General features: G+C 38.8%; 1 protein-coding gene across 42 annotated transcripts in view; it reads left to right on the top strand.

Annotated features, from left to right (window-relative positions):
- Positions 1–16,334, top strand: part of LOC107322457 (uncharacterized) — a 416,365-nt gene that overhangs the window by 92,367 nt on the left and 307,664 nt on the right. For 41 of the 42 annotated variants that reach the window (XR_014938941.1, XR_014938924.1, XR_014938907.1 and 38 more), the window contains exon 1: positions 12,174–12,463. The exons of the other annotated variant lie outside the window; for it this stretch is intronic. The gene's annotated coding sequence lies outside the window, so the exon portion shown is untranslated. Of the gene's footprint in view, positions 1–12,173; positions 12,464–16,334 lie in introns of those variants that run through there. 42 annotated transcript variants of the gene reach the window in all.

Consider the following 16,334-nt stretch of genomic DNA (forward strand, 5'->3'; position numbering starts at 1 on the left):
ATAAGTTCCCTTGCCAAAGATGCAGTTGTGATCTCGCCTTGCACCACGTGATTGCAGGTAAATTGTGGTTGTTCTCATTTAACGTAATGGTAAAAATTGTATCTCATGCAAATTGTCTAATGCAGTGAAGTTCTTGCAATAAATCAGTGTGAAACTGAGGAAAGTGGTTCATGATACATGATACCATTTTCTCCCTGAAGTCTCCAGACTGCACACTGAATCTTCAGCCCATATTTGTTATCTAGCAGTTTTAGGAATGTAAGAAGAAACCACCACAGGGTGGTTGTCCCAGTAGTAGTGAGTGGCACTGGAATAAACTTTGGAGGACCTTTAGAAAGCATTTGGCAGAAGTTTAGCTAGTGAAATTGACAGTTGCAGCTTAAAGAATATATACATATATGCATACACTAAGGAATGTGCATTTTGGCTCTAGCAGCAGCAAATTTTTAACCACGTTAGAAGTACTCTATGGCCTAAATACAAACAAAATACAAATTTTCCATTAGAATGTTGAACTGAGGAGGGCCCTTCTTAAATAGCTATTTCTTTGTTCACTCCCTTATTCTAAAACCAGTATTCTGTTGGAACCCCAATTAAGCCAGTTTTTTCCATGTCTCATTTCACTTAGCAACAGAAATGTATGCTACAACCTCTGGCCCTAATGAAATCCTTTAAATGTGGTCTTCATAGCAAAAGGTTAAGGGGGCAAAACACAGTTTAATTTCCCAGTAACACTGGATGGGAGACTTCATAAATGTTCTTGGTGATGGAGTTTTCTAAATGTAGTCAATTTGTAGAATTTGTAGTCTAGAAGTTGCTATATTAAAATTACATATGTGAGAACGGATGGAGGGCAGTGGGATACAGGACCTTCCAGCTAAACTGCTAATCCAAATTGGGCCTTTGTCAATCCCTTGCAAAGTTGTCAGCATCCACTGACCTAGATGAAATGCATTGCTGGCTGCAGACCGGTTCCCAGAGAGGTGAGCACATCAGCAGAGCAATCAGCTGGCACTAATTGGTACCCTGATCCACAGCCTCAGCAGAGAGCCAGAGGTCTGACTGGGAGTGGAGGCTGAAGTGCTCTCTCAGCGTTAAAGATGGTCCCCCTGGGTTAGAGTTTCGGACACATGTGTAATGCTGTATGTGGAGTTCAGCTGTGCATTGTGCTCTGCCAGGCTTGGTCTGTAGTGAGGGAGCTGTGCCCTGTGGAACCTCCTTAGGGCTTCAAACTCTGCAATCATTTCATCTTTCCTTCAGACAAAAACAATAAAGAGAACATTTGCAAGGTAATAACCTGATACTCTGAGGCACTTAATGGTACAAATAGCCATTCCAGTGTCAGGACTGCACTGGAAAAAGGAGAGGGTGTGTATTATCCTAAGCAAAAGCTTTTTCACATCTGTGTCCAGCATACCTGAGCACCTTTGTGCTGCAAACTTTTCCACCTGTCGTGCTCAGTAAGGCTAGAAATTAGTGTTGGCTAAATATTAAAAATACAGTGTTTTGTGGGTAGGCTTATGAAGTCCTGTTCTTGATAAAAGCATAGTTATATGCGGTCCCTGTACACATGGAATTGTTCCCAGATCAGAATCATTTCAGAAAGTTTATTATTGGCCATTGTCATCCCCAAGGTCATGCATTTAAGTTTATTTGGTTTTGGTTTTGTTTTTCTTTTTCTGCTTGCAAGGTTACTGTCATTCAGGCAGGATAGAAATAATGTCATGAACTACAAGCTGTCAGCCCATTCAGCATGAACAGGGTAAGTGAAGTGACACTAAGAAAGGAATACCCATGTAATGTTTTAAGCCAGGCAGTGAAAGGTGATAAAATGTACTGTCTGAAAAAGAAGTCGAGCACATTTTCTTTACCCCTATATGCCCTTCAACGTATTGACAAATAATGAGCAGAAATGAGAAAAGACTGATTGTGATGCTAAGGAGAAAAAAAGACCCTTTGGTGGAGGTTAGTGTGTTTCACAAAATATGTGGTGTTTCCAGAAGGCAGATCTTGAGAGCCTATGTATGGTCCGTATTTGATAAAGATGAAATGAAGGTCCTGCATGGGGCATGAATGTTTCCACAAACAAGAGCATCCTTATTTATTTATTTATATTTATTTATTTATTTATTTTCTTTATATCTTTGCAATAATGGAGTTACTGATGATCAGGCACAGTTTTTTCCCCCCTCTAAATTGAGTAACAAAAGGCTCACAGCCACAATGAAGATGAAGGTGTTCTGAGCTTAGCACCCTCTTCCATTCACTTGGCAGTTCTTGTTCTCTGCTTTTCTGTTTTGCCACTGGAGGATTTGGTGTATGTTTATCTTTACAGATTCCTATTGGAACAGTACAGAAGGGAAGGCAGCATTTGCACCCTTGAGTAGGGGAATGTCAGCTGCTGTGAGAAGACTGCGATTTTGCAGATGGGCTCTACTCTCAGTACTGGAATTGCCTAGTGCAGAAATAACAGTGAATAATGTTTCAGTTTTGGTATTTTGCAGTGAAACACAGTGGTGTGCTACATGTATAAAATGTTACAATTTGCAAATTCCCACCTATTCATTTATGTTTCCGGAAATAATACACCTCGCTGCAGTCTGGACATTGCCCCAGGTGGTGTCTGACTCTTAACCCAAATCAAACAGTAATCGCTCAGACACTGTCTGGCTCTCACGCAGTGGACAGGGAAAGCACAACAGCCTTCCAGTTGCCTCTTATAAAGTCCAGGCAAGGATTTCCCTTAGGAAATCTCCAGACTGTTTTTTTCATCGTCCTTTAGGGCAAGGATTTAGGGTCATGGTCTCCATTGCCCTCTGCACTGCTGCGGGGCTCAACACACTTGATGAGCAGACCACATAGTGTGAAGGGTGAGATAACAATGTGGTATTGCAAAGGAGCATGGGCTTTCATTTTTCTTAACCTATATATCTTAACCAAGGAGTTGCCAGAATATGGCTTCGAAGCTGTAAATAGATTGTTGACAGTGGAGATGTGGCTGCCAGTCCAGCTATTAAGGTCACTGGCAGGATTTGGTTGTTTCAGGGTAATTCAGCTCCCAGGCTACTAAAAAGGAAAAGCCAGTAGGTTCCTCCGAGGCTGCCACTGGACCAGCTGCAGGCCCCAGCTGCATGGTCTGCTCTGGCTTGCTTTGCAGCAACACTCCTGCAAGCTGTGATCTGCTTGCTTAGCAGCGGCAGCCTGGTGCCTAAGGCTGCAGCTCCTGACTCTGCAAGAGACAGCAGCCTTCATGCCTGGAAAACTAGGGAGCTTCTGTTTGCAAATAAAAGATTGGAAATGCAACAATGCTGGAACGCCTACACAGACAGCAACAAGCACTGTCAACTGCCCAGCTCACCTTTAACAAAATGTATCATTGCCTTCAAGAGCTGGATGTAACATGAGGTTTATTCCTGAGATCCCTGTTTATATGGTCCTGACTTGTACCCATTTATTTGGCTTTCTGACCTGGTCTTGCGCTATAGTCATCTTCGGAATACAGCAAAAATAACAACATATATATACTCTGGGAGTAATAAGTAACAACAGTGGTACCTTCAGGAAAGGGAACAAAGCGAAAGTAACTGCTCTTTAAAAAAAAAAAAAGAAAGGTTAGTGTTCTGATAGGAAACACTAATGGTTTTGTATTCAATGAAAAATATTTATACTCATAATTAGTAATTCAATTATTTTTCAGCAAGAAATTATATGTTTGTTTCGGAGAAAGATTTTTGGTATTACAGACAGTTAAAATGGTAACTCGACAGTGTACTGAGGGAACTGTCTAATGAGAGAGATCTCTAAATTCTGTAACATTTTTCAGTCTTTTTGTTGAATGCAGGATAGTTTGGCTGTTCTAGTTCACTTTCCTGTATGACTAAGCTAAGCTGCACAGCTTTGTACTTTCAGATTTTTGTATGAGCCCCATGCCATCTCAGGAAACTCATGTTAATCCTGGGGAGGGCCAAAAGAATCTACTAACATACGCACACTGCCAAAGTAAATGATGGCTGAATTCCTGAGCTAATCTTTACCTTTGATCTTGTGTATCAGAAAATTTATTTGGTAAAGTAGTGATGAAAAAACTTCTGGCCATTCTGAAGTATCAGTTGCAAATAGTCTAGACCTGAATTTCAAGATAAATCAGTACAAGCTTTTTTTCCCCTGCCTTTCCAATCCTTGGTAATATCCTCAGAAAGCTTTATAATGAAGCAATTCAGAGAGTAGCAATAGCCATTCTTTTTCTGACACAAGAAGTCTTGTATGCAAAATTACATGATAAGTTGTGTCAGTGTGTGGAAATCTGACTGCATTTTTGTCTCTGAAAGTTAACAGCAGAAGGAAATGGCAACTTTTTGCCTTACAGTTATTCCTTGTTGAATATACTTTTTTCTTTCTTTCCCCAGTGTATCATAATTCATGGTGTTTCTGTTCTCATAGTACTGTAGAGAAAATAACATAAAAGCACATTAATGACACTTGGATATGTCCTTGTGGTGGATCACCAACATGGAACATAATGTTCTATACAAATATTTCTTGGTTTAATTTTCTATGTTTTCTGTATTAGTTGGATGATACTGTTTTGTGTTCTGGTTCTTACTGGTTTTGCTTTGATGGTTCTTTAGTTGCCACTTTATTGGATGAAGTATCCATTTTCTTGCATCACTCTGAAAAACTTTACTGAAACTCAGTGAGTCTGTTTTAAATGTTTTCTGGAAAGGGGCTATTTTTGTTTTTTATTTGGTTGCTTTTGGTTTGAAGGTTTGCTTTTATTTTATGTAAAATACAGCCTAGTGTTTTTCAAAACATCCACTTTTTCACTCTGAATAGCATGTTCTTGTTTTAGGACTTTCTGAAGTATACACCCATGTGATAACAAAACTGAAAACTTTTACTAGTTACCATGCAACCTACGTCACGATGAAGCCCATGTGGAAAACAACTTAAGCTCTGGACAGAGATTTTACAAATTAGAAACTGGGTTGCCTCGATGACTAAGGAGATCTAGAACAGAGTCTTGCTCAAATCTTGAGCATGTTTTAAGGCTTTTCCATCTTGAAAGCGCACATCCTCAAGGTCTTATTTATTAGAGTTTTCTTTCCATAAATGTGCTACCTATCCAAGTTCCCAGTATCTTGCAGGGAGGGAGAGGAATCACTCTTTCAATTCTTAAACCGGCATACTACTCACTGCATTAGTATCATCTATCTTTGTTCTGTCAGTTTCGATCAGTGGGTGTTGTATCCAAGGTTGCGCTATAGGCCTGGACTAAGCCCACCAAGCAAACCCTTCCCTTTCTCCAGAAGAGAAGGAATGCCTGCAGATGGGAGCAAGATGCTGCTCAACCTGCCCACATGCTCTCCCAGCCAGATCCCAGGACTGCCTTTGTTTCATGGTGGATGCAGAGGCTTTTTTCAAGATGTTCTGCCACTGCAGGTGGGCAGCAAACACATCTTTGGAAGGCCAAAGGATGTTGGCAGTTCATGCAGGGGCCACAGTGAGCAGGAGAGAAGACAAGAACTTCCAGCTGTCATTTCTAGTCCTGCTCAGGTCTGAGGGAAAATGCAGAAAAGGGGATGCCTGCTGCGCATCCATAGCCAGGAATGGCTTGACTTATTTATGCAGTTGCTGCAGTTTATGACAATGTCTCCAAATTGGAGAACTCATTTTCTGGTCATTTTGTCAGTCACCTGAAATTGCAAATCCAAACTGACAGAGCCCCAAACTCTTTGCTGCTCATTACCTAATGATATAGAGTTATGCCTTTGCCTGCATTTGAATACAACAGTAAAGAACATCTTTTAAAAAAATTAATAGCAAAGAAAATAATATTAAGCATAATCAGTAATCTGTTAATGAACAGTGGACTCATTATTTTTTTCTTCACTACTATGCTTGATAAATATCAGAAAAAATAAATCTGCTTATGGTATTTTTGTTCCCTTTCTTTTTTTCCCCCCTCGTTTTGCTCATGATTTTATTTAATGGAAGAGTCACTTCTCACATATTGGCCTGACAATCTACAAGCATTTGTTTGTGCTGAATTAAGCACATTTCTAAACTTTGTATGTTGCTGCTGACAGTTTGGGAATTGATTTTTATCCCTGGAGAGATGCCTTTTTGTCTTTAAGGCAAATTGAAGTTGACTGCTGGAGCATTCCCTGGTAAGAGAGAGAATATACTGTAGGGATATTTTTCCACTGAGAACTCATTTTTAACTGAGGAGCTTCAGCAAGGTCATGTTTTTCAGGACATCAAGAAAAAAAAAAGTTCACAAAGAAATAACATTAGCTTTTATAGTAAATGATTAGGAGCAAATGTGACCAAGCTTTTTTCTCATGTAATGTTTTGTCAGGGAAGTGTGCCTAGATGTGCAGTAGGTAACAATTTTCCAAGCTTTTATTCTGAATGCAGGTGTTAACTGCTAGTGTGGGCGCTGGCAGAAAAAGATTTTACCCACCTGTGTTTTCTCATGCCTGTTATGAGTTTAAATTAAAGGAGTTCTGTAACATTTTTAGGAGGTTAAGGCTCTTTCAAGAAGAGGTTTATGGCTTGTCCTCATCAACATAGAGCGGGGGTTGTAGACATAAATGGATTAATGAGCTGTGTGCGAGTATGCAGGATGCAATCTGTTCACATCAAATAATGCTAGATATTCTCTTTTTATTCTGTTCTCAGCCCTGCATATTCAATCACAGAGACAATTTTTCTGAGCTATCTCAGACCTATACCCACCTTGTTCCAGCATTCATAGAGATGCTGAGATTCATTCAGGTATCTGTCTCTCCAGGAGTTTTGTTGTATTTTTGTCCTGTTAAATGGTTGTGCTAAAAAAAAATGTTGTAGGTGTAGGTACCTGGTCTCTTTTATATGATCAAATGACAAGAGTACCTCAAACCTGAACAACAAAGATGAATATACATGTCCTAGTAATTCCATTCTCTTTAATCTCAGTCTTTTTATAAACCCATATATTTCTAAGACCCAAGTAATAGAAATATAAGTAAGAAGACAAACTTTCAGCCTGTGAATAAGATAACAAAGGATAAAGTCAAATCCACTTATTTTTATTTCTTGGATGAAAATCATGCCAACTTAAGGCAGTTTGTCACCACAAGCGCCTAAGTAAGTTCTAAGAATGAATTTCTTGAGGAAAGTCATCCTGGTAGTTATAAAATCTAGGAAGGCTTTTGAGCTCTCTGTTGTCTTCCCTTAAGCCTTCTTTGGGATCTTCTCATTGAGTTTTTCATACATTCGAGTTCTGGAAATGCAGTTTCTCTCAGTGTGTTTCTGCGGATTTCATTATCAGTTGTCAGAATTTTGATTTGCATCTCTAGTCTTTATTTTCCCTTCTCAAATTCCTTTTGTAATATATTATTCATCTTATTTAGGAAAAATAAATAAATAAATAAAAGCATCCTATAACATGTTTGGATGTTTAGTAGATATAAAAGAAAACACAAGAAGTCTGGTATTTGGGTTGGGGTAGGTGAGGAATGACGGTAAGCAGAGACTGATGATGTTCTGTTGGAACTGCTGAGCAGTATCAAAGAGCTACTGTGCCACCAGATCCACAAAGCAGCCTACACAATGAACAGTTCAACTTTTCTGCTCTGCTTCCATACTTCTGTCAATTAATTTTTAAGCTTTTACTCAACTTCACCTTGGAATAAACATCTTTTCTTGAAAGGAAACTATCTTTAAAATATATCACAATGTCTATGAATAATACATAGTCTGATTAATCATATTGTAACACTTTATACTCCTAGTTTTTGTTTTGACTAGGCTAGCTGGATGTTGATCATTATGGGCTCTACCTTTAATACCTTAATTAAACTTGTTTCTGTTTTGTCCTTTTGACTGAAGACTTCTGATGTTTAGAATTAACTTTGTTCTCAGTCCTTTTCTATTCTGTGTTGAGGTTTACACCTAATTAGAGCTAATTGTTTCCTTGTTCCTTCAGCATCAGCCGAGCAAGCAGATCTTCACTGCACAAGGGTCTTGGTATCAGGGAAAATGTAGGTAAAACTTGGGTAATTTAGTTTTTGTCTCTATCTCTTTCATTGTTTTACAGTTGTGATAAATGTGCCTTGGATATGACTTTACCAAGTTGTGAAAATCATGAAAATCTGTGTGTTGGAATGGTAGCTGGAATGTTACAGTGCTGTCATGAAAGTTTTCACTGAGGATTATTTTTAACAAGTCTAACACTTTTTAGGATTTGTATAGACTCTCTTGTTTTAATAATTTCACTGATTTTCTGTCACATTTTCAAACTCTAGAGTTCTGAGTACGAACTTTTATCTAGACCTCAGACAGGGTATCTGAGCGGGGTCTAAAGATAGAATACAAATTTACATTAATTAAGTTTGTAATTGTGCAGCAGGAAGGAGAACAATTTACAAAGGCAGAGGTAGGAGGAGAACTTCAAGTAGCAGTGCATGGCGAATGAGATGCACAGCCTGCATTATCTATAGGAGCTGCATGTCTAATCCTCCAGACTCGGAACGGAAGAAAATGTACCCTGGGATGTCAGGTGTTAAGGGAAAGAATGGGCCTCTCACGTTCTTTGCGCTTACAAGCCGGCTTGTAACCTTTTGACTCTCTCTCTCTTTCTCTTCTTGAGTTTTGTTTCCTGAAAGGAAAAGGGGGTGGGGTAAGGCAGGGGGGAGAGATTTAAAGAGTGGAAGATCTGTTTCAAAGTACTGAGTACTGTAGAGTATTTCCAGGCTTTTTTTTTTTTCCCCTGTTTGTTGTTGTTGTTGTTGTTGTTATTGTTGTTTTCCCCAAGAATTAGTTGTTTCATTTCATTAAAGAAGCTATTGCTTTTCAGGTAAAGTGTTTAGACTTAAGCTATAAATATCTCACTGAGTACCACTACCAACATTGTAATCTTCATGCGCTCTGCTGTAGGTGACATAGCTTTTTTATCTTTCTAACTAAAATGAATATAGTTTCACTTAAAAACACATGTAGTAGAGGAGTAAAACTTGTTTTGAAAATTAATGTTACACAGTATTGCCTTTTATATTCATTAGTTATTGTGCAGAAAAACAACCCCCCAAATAACACAAAATTTGTTCCGTTCTCAAAGGATCCCCCAATGTGGCATGGTTGAACTTGGTTGTACTCCAGGCCTGATGATCTACATTCACAAAGAAAAGGTTTAAATAGTGCTCTTTCATTTCACCTCCTTGCTCTCTTTGAGTTAGTAAGTGTAGAAAATATCCTGGTGCAAGGAAGAAGATGTGTGTGCCCTGGGTGAGTGTTTACTGGTTAGAATAAAAGAAAATGTAACATCTACAAGAAAATGTTAATGGTGTCTAAGTAAGGTAGGTCTCCAAACTTAATGACTTTTGAGGACAAAAGGCAGAAAGTGGAAAAATAGGCCAAAGGTTACATTATTTGTCCTTGAAATTGTCTCGTCTGCACTGATCCTGTAGTAGACTGTAAAAATGGAAACACTAAGGTGGTGTTTGTTTTCATTAATTAAAGAGAGTCTTGCTCATAAAGTGTGTCCTGAGAATTCTAAAGGAATTTTATGTATTTCTGGATAGCATGATGGATTTAAAAACTGTCCTCCTTCTAACTTTGAATTGTTATTCGTTCATGATTAGTTTGAAATGACTCATGTTGCCTTTGCTTGGCTGTAATGTGGCAGCAATGGAGTGGAGCCAATAGAGGGGTAATTTTACAGCCAGCAATCAGGAAAAGGAAGAGCCCTTAGCCAGGGACTCAGCTGTGCCAGGAGGAGCCATTATTCTATTATTATTTCCAGTGTGGAGGCATTGTTTTAAGTTACATTAAAAACATCCTTTAAATGTCTTTATTTGTGTTGTAAATTTTCCATATCAACTTTTCCCAAAGAAAGGTGTGTGAATCTGCAACATATAAGCAAATAGAGTGCTTGAGGTCTATCTTGCTTTACAAGTTGTACACTAAAGGGAAACCTCAAATTAAAGGTAATTCCTTAACTTATAGAGAGCATGGAGGATCACTAGGTTTGGGCAAACATGGCAAGAGTTCTCAGTTTCTTAACACTTGCTGAGAACAACACTCTGGACAGCCTTCCTTACCATCTTTTTCTTCTGTTAAGGACTTTAACCTCTTAGTGTTTAAGGGCTCAACCTTAGCTTTTTCAGGAATGTAATGTATAGGTGGCTAAAGGAGAGAGAACGAAGTCTATACCATTATTCATTTGCATGGATTTGTATTGTCTCCTGAAGGCTGTGTTTGTTGAAACCCACAATGGATTGTGGGTTTAGAGATGTTAGGGGATGTGGATGTGGATGTGTAAGTGGATAGCTTTCTTGTTTTCAGTTACTTTGTCCTGGACAGTAAACATCTTATTTTCAATACGGCTTTAATTTCACTGTGTAGAGCATGTATGGTGAACTATTATTGTAAAGGTTTCTATATTGCATTTTATCATCACTTTTTAATAAATAATGTTTGAGGAGGCAAAAGCCTTCCATCTGTACAGCAAGTGGCATTTGGTTTAAATGCAAACTAGTGAAATAATGTGTCCCAAGTCAATAGAACAGTTTGAGACACAAAAGGGAACAGAACCCGAATATCATAAATCCCTGTCTAGTGTTTTAATTCTGAGCCTAGTTTTCCATTCAAAATATAAATTTCCATGATTATTATTTTTACTGCCAGAGCTTTCCAGGGATTTAAAGGTGACCTAATTTATTAAATGCTGTCTTATGTGCAAGACAGAAGCAAAATCCTTACCCCAGGGCACTTACTCAGTGGCCCTGATCCTGCAATCTGATCTCTGGAATGAACGTCTGAACTAACACAAGCCATGCCGCCTGTTCAGAGAGTTCGACTGAAGTTTTAATGGAGAAGAGACATGAAGGGTGCAGGTTGTCTACAATATCCTCAGTGAATTTCAGTACATTACCATTACTTCCCTCTTTTATTTTGTGTTTCCCTGTGTCCTCTCCTAGCTTTTGTGCAGCTGTTGTTGTTACCTTAAGCACAGAGAGAAGTTTGGTGTGAATTGTTTTTTCCAGCTCTGTGTGAGCCTTGATCTGTGGCACTACTTAAAGATGCTTTGCGATGCACCTTGAGATTAAAGTGCATCACCCCTGCAGTGCATTGATCTTGTTTGGCCCAGAAAGGGGTTGTCATAGATCTGCTTTTGAAATCAGGACTCCCTCATGGGTTTTTCCAAGGCATCATCTCCATGTCATTGGGTTGGCAGGATATGAAGCTGAGGGTCTTTTTGAAGTTTTTCCTCGCACCAAGGGGTGTATGCTTGTCATGTGGCAGTCGTGCTAAGTTACACCCTTCTCTCCCCGTGTTCAGTGCGGGATAACTTAGTGCAGTATTTAAATATGTCAGATCTTGTTTATTTTTTATTTATTATTATTATTTTTTAATTATCTATTGTTTGATTTGCTATGTTGGAGTACTAAAACAAAGAGTAGAATCCAATGCTTGCAACTCATTTCTTGGAGAGAAATAAAATGCACATGCTGAACTGCATGAATTAAACTATCCTACAAACTTCTGTCCCCTTGCAGTTACAGACAATAGTCTTATTTTAGGAAACACAATCATGTACTTCATCAGCTATCACTTTCGCCAATATTTTTTAGCTTTTCATAACTGCAAGGCAAACACTGCTTTAAAGGTTGTTTCTGTTTCTCACATTTCAGTCTTTTTTTTTTTTTTTAAAAAAAAAAAGTACAAAAATGTGAGTTTCCTCCATCGAGTGACTCGTTATTGGAAAAGCAAAGTAACATTTCATTACTCAAAGCTCTTCTTCCTGCAAAATTGTGATCCATGGAAAATGTTTTACAACTTTCAAAGTTTATTTGATTTTGAATGCTTTTGGTTATGTAAGTTTTAATAAGTAGCTTTAGTGTACCCCTAAAGGCACACCCCACACACTTATGTTGTGTGACCTAGGGTCACAAGTAATGGCTGCAAGCTAATTGATTGAGAAAGGCTTGTCTGACTGGGCCCCTTTGAGTCCTCCCTTTACATTCCTAAATTTCTGTAAAGAAGGCACTGGCAGCTTCGCCTGTCGAGAGGAGGGGTTGGGGGAAAGGGAGGAAGTTTCTCCGTTTCTGATTATGCGCAGAGTTTCCTTGTACCGAGCTTATGTTCTCCACCCACTACTTAGTAAGAACTCCTTAACAACTTAAAGCTTTATCCCTCTGAGTACCAGAAAAGTGATTTGAGTAGTTATTGAGCAGGGATAATAAACTGCTTGCTCCGGGCAGGGAGAAAGCTTATGGAAATGATATTAGACCTTCAGCAAAGTGCACAGCTGCATCATACAGAAGCCGAGACTCAAATTGACAGGCAAATAAGCCAGATCACGGAAGGGGCCTCTGTGTGGCAGCTCTGAGCTCCCAAGTGTTGGACAACTAGGCAAAAAGTGCACTGGAGCAGGGCAGAAAATAGCACACTAACTGCAGGCAACTGTTGCATTTTCATGGTGAGTCCAGATTTGAAATGTTGTTTGAAATGTAGCTGTTTCTGTTGTTTCTAAAATCCCTTCCGTTCTACCACAGCTATCCTTTTGCAAAGTTCATTGTGTTACAGCTTATTTGTCCGGATGTGCACTGCAGTTCTGAATGGTGCAGAAATGCGCAGGGACGGTCCTTTCCTTGCTGCTTGCTCTCTGTTTTTCCTTTGCTTGCTCCAGCAATCAGGTCCCATTCTCTAAAGCATGCTGCACAGCTTCCAGTTTGCAAAGAAAGAGTTTTGCAACCAGCCATTGGTGTGTGGTTGCACATAGGTGAATAAGAAGTGTCCGGAATTTCTGTGCACGGTTTTCTGCAGTTTGAGCTTTGTGGCACCTCTGCATTGCTCTGTATTTTGCTGCCTTATCTTGAGAATGTATGGCACGGTCACTATGAAAAGAGCTTTGTGTTTGAATTCCTGGTGAGTCGAAGGGTCAGGGCCTATGAGTTATCTGCCTGCCAGCAAGACTCATTGCTGTGTCCCTTTATTTTTCAAGCTAAGATAGAAAAAACATGTGTCCTCAACCTTTTTATATAAACGCATTTTTAATTCAGGTTTTATATGCTGTTTGTGTATGCTTTGTTCTTTTGACAAACTTGGGGCTTGGGGGTGGGGGGGTGGGGGGGAAGCCAGTTTTATTCTGTCCGTATTTATTCCATTTTCTCAAGTTTTCTTACTGCTTTTTTTGCATTCCTTTGTTGTGATGCACATAAATTTTTCTTAAAACAACATTCCGTGATTCTGATTTCTGCTAAGAAGAAACAAAGGATTTATAGTTGCATACTTATCTCCAAAACTACCAGGGAGCCATCTAAATTTTAGGTAAGTTGCAAAACTACAAAGAAGATAAGGCTTTCATAACTTTTGTCTCTCATAAGGAGGGAAACAGAATGCTCCTGGATAAGTTCTAGTGTAGTGGTAATAAATCTGATCTGAGTTATTACGTTATTCCAGTCACTGGGTTCGTTTGAAAAAGCTGCTTTATTAGCACAGCAGCAGAATTAAACACTAGCATGTTGACAGTAACACTAGAAATAAGTTTGCAAAAACTGTTGAGTGGGTGAAATTTAGAGCCATAAATCTTCAAAGCATGTCAAAGTTGCTCTGTATGTGATGTTTAAGACGCCTGTGATTTAGAGGAGAAATTAATCTAAAAGTGTTTTTTCCTTCAACAGAAGTCTAATTCTGCACAAAGTGATCTTTGTTATATCTTTACTCAAATAGCCTTCTTTTCAGAAAGTAAATAGTCTCAGTCAGGAGTTTCAGGAAAAGATGCAGAGAATTGTGTTATTTGGAGCTAAAGGAAAAGTGCACATTTGATAGGATAATTCTGCCAGTCAGCATAAGAAGTTGATCAGATGAAGCCTCCACAGATAGTATGTTCTAACTTGTTTCTTCACCTGTCTCCCTAAGTTTGTTAGCTAATCTGAAGATAACAATTAGCAGAATACAGTTTTTTTAAGCAACAGATAAATGCATAAGGGGCTTTAGATCTGGGCTCACCTCATGTTGCCGTCCCTTTCAAGTGCAGTTCATATTGTTCATCTGTTGTGTTCATTTGCCAGTCTGAGATCTTGAGTTTGCATGTATTTTTTGAATTTCTTTTTTTACTTAATGGAAAAAAAAAAGTGAAAACTGTTTCAAAGAAATGCTAAGCAGTATAGAGTAGCAGGTGATGCTGTGAGGTGATCTGAATGGACTTCATGCTTCTTGTTTTTGTGAATTGGATTCCTATGTATTTTGACTTGGGTTAACCTTACATTTTCTACAAGAAAGCCTTGGCCATGTTCACAATGCAACTAAATATATACTTTTAAGAGTTTCAGGGCTCACCTTGTAGGAAAAAAATGCATCCTCTCCTGTAACATAAATATATGCTACCTGCTGAAGTGCTCTTTACACTCTGAAAGTCTGACAGTAAATGAAACTGTGAGGAGCTAGTCTCCCTTCAGGCTGTGCTGCTCTGGAGCACAGGGGAGCCTCTCACAAGTTGCGGGGGGATCAGGGCTGTGAGGACTCAGGGCAGCCCCCTCCTCATGGGCACGCAAGCAGGGGACCTGCCCTCCCTGTGCTGCAGGGCTTCCATTGGCTAAGAGAGGCACTGTGGTGTTGTGAAACCTGATGAGAGGATTATCAAACATTTCTTTGTGCTCTGATGACCAGCTTGATGAAGGGGAAAGGGATTAATGAGGAGGAGAATAATTTACTGATGATTTTCTGCTTATGTTTATCATTAAAATAATAATATCAGCTCCCTATAGCTGTGTTTTATGATTCATGAAAATCCCTGTAGTAATGATGGGAGTGATAATTGATGATGGTCTTCCTACTGGCCATCTGAGATGAAGTTTTCACAGAGGACCAGTGCAATATATCAAGGTTGCCAGGAAGTTTAAACATCATTTGGATGTCTTGAAATAGTTTCAAAATAGAAATTTTTACTTGGATAAAGGGAAATAATCATTAGTTCAAATTGTAATAATTATATTGGATTTTACATTGGTTAGAGAAGAAAGATGTTTTGAAAGAATTAAACATAATTGTTGTATAGCTGACATTTATTTGAAAGATTTTTATTTAACAACCTCAATCTTTAGTCAAGGAAAAAACTAAATTTGTTTTGTGAATTATGCTGCAAAGTGACTTTGGAGGTTCACTTTTAGCATTATTCTGGTTTAGGAAAGTAATGCATAGAAGAAGGAAAAGTTATTTACACAACGTGTTACGTTGGCATCAATACCCTATACAAACATGCTGCCTGCAGGTCATGTGGAATTTCAGGACTGATTTTTCTGTCAGAGAGAAGAAATAGTTTGTGGTTTAAAGACAGGGCAATGTCTATGCTAGGAGAGAAAGGAAAATTGACAGGAACAAGAGAATTGCGGCACTGATGGTTTCAGTGAATCACAATATTGACAGAGCATTTCAGAAAGAAACCCCATGTTGTAACTGAACAATTTTGAAAGAACTCATTAAAAAAAACCCAAAAAATTAAAGCAGAAAAGAGGGAAAAAAAGTTTAATCGGAACACATTTTGAAGTTCTGTTGTGACTATAATTACCTAGATAACTTCTTGATCTTCAAGCTTTATGGATCTAGGAAACATATATCTGTTTAAAAATATATATATATATAAAAAAACCACCAAAACTTGAGAATTGTCAGTATCAGGTTTTGCAGTTCAGTAAATAGTTGAGGGAATAAGAAAGCATGTTTCAGGGGAAACAGAAGGTTTATACACGCTCTCCGTGAAACACAGAGAGAGAAGACCTGACCTTTTCAGTACCCAAGTTGACTTTCTGTTCAGTTTTACTGTCCTGCAACAAATTTAAAGTATCAGTAGAAGACTGACCCAGAAAGTGATGGTGAAAGTGATAGAAGAACATACAATGGGAGAGATATTTGACTCTTAAAGTTAATCAAGTAATTATAATATGTGGACAAATGAACAAAGAGAACAAGGGTGGTGGGACACTAAGAGGCAAAATCAAGACCTAAACATAGAAGAAACACAAAATGAGAGAAAAATCCACTCTATCTAAAAGATCAGTCACTGATAGGAGCCCATGCTTTGGGAATTGTGCACAGGTCTTTAATATAAGTCTTTAAACTGTGCAAACTCTTTAATCGGTCCTGTTTTGAACAACATGCATTTATCACAGTATCACAGTCTTGTGCGGGTTGGAAGGGACCTTAGAGATCATCGAGTCCAACTCCCAGGATTCGAGCCTCCTGTGTACCATAGCGGCACTTCTACCACTTGCACCACAGGGGGGATGCGAACCCGGGCCTCCGGTGTTGCAAGTGGCACTTCTACCACTGTGCCACCAGGACACAAAACA

The sequence above is a fragment of the Coturnix japonica genome, chromosome 1 (genome assembly GCF_054131305.1).
Source record: "Coturnix japonica strain WE chromosome 1, WE-NBRP24, whole genome shotgun sequence".
Taxonomy (NCBI): Eukaryota; Metazoa; Chordata; class Aves; order Galliformes; family Phasianidae; genus Coturnix; species Coturnix japonica.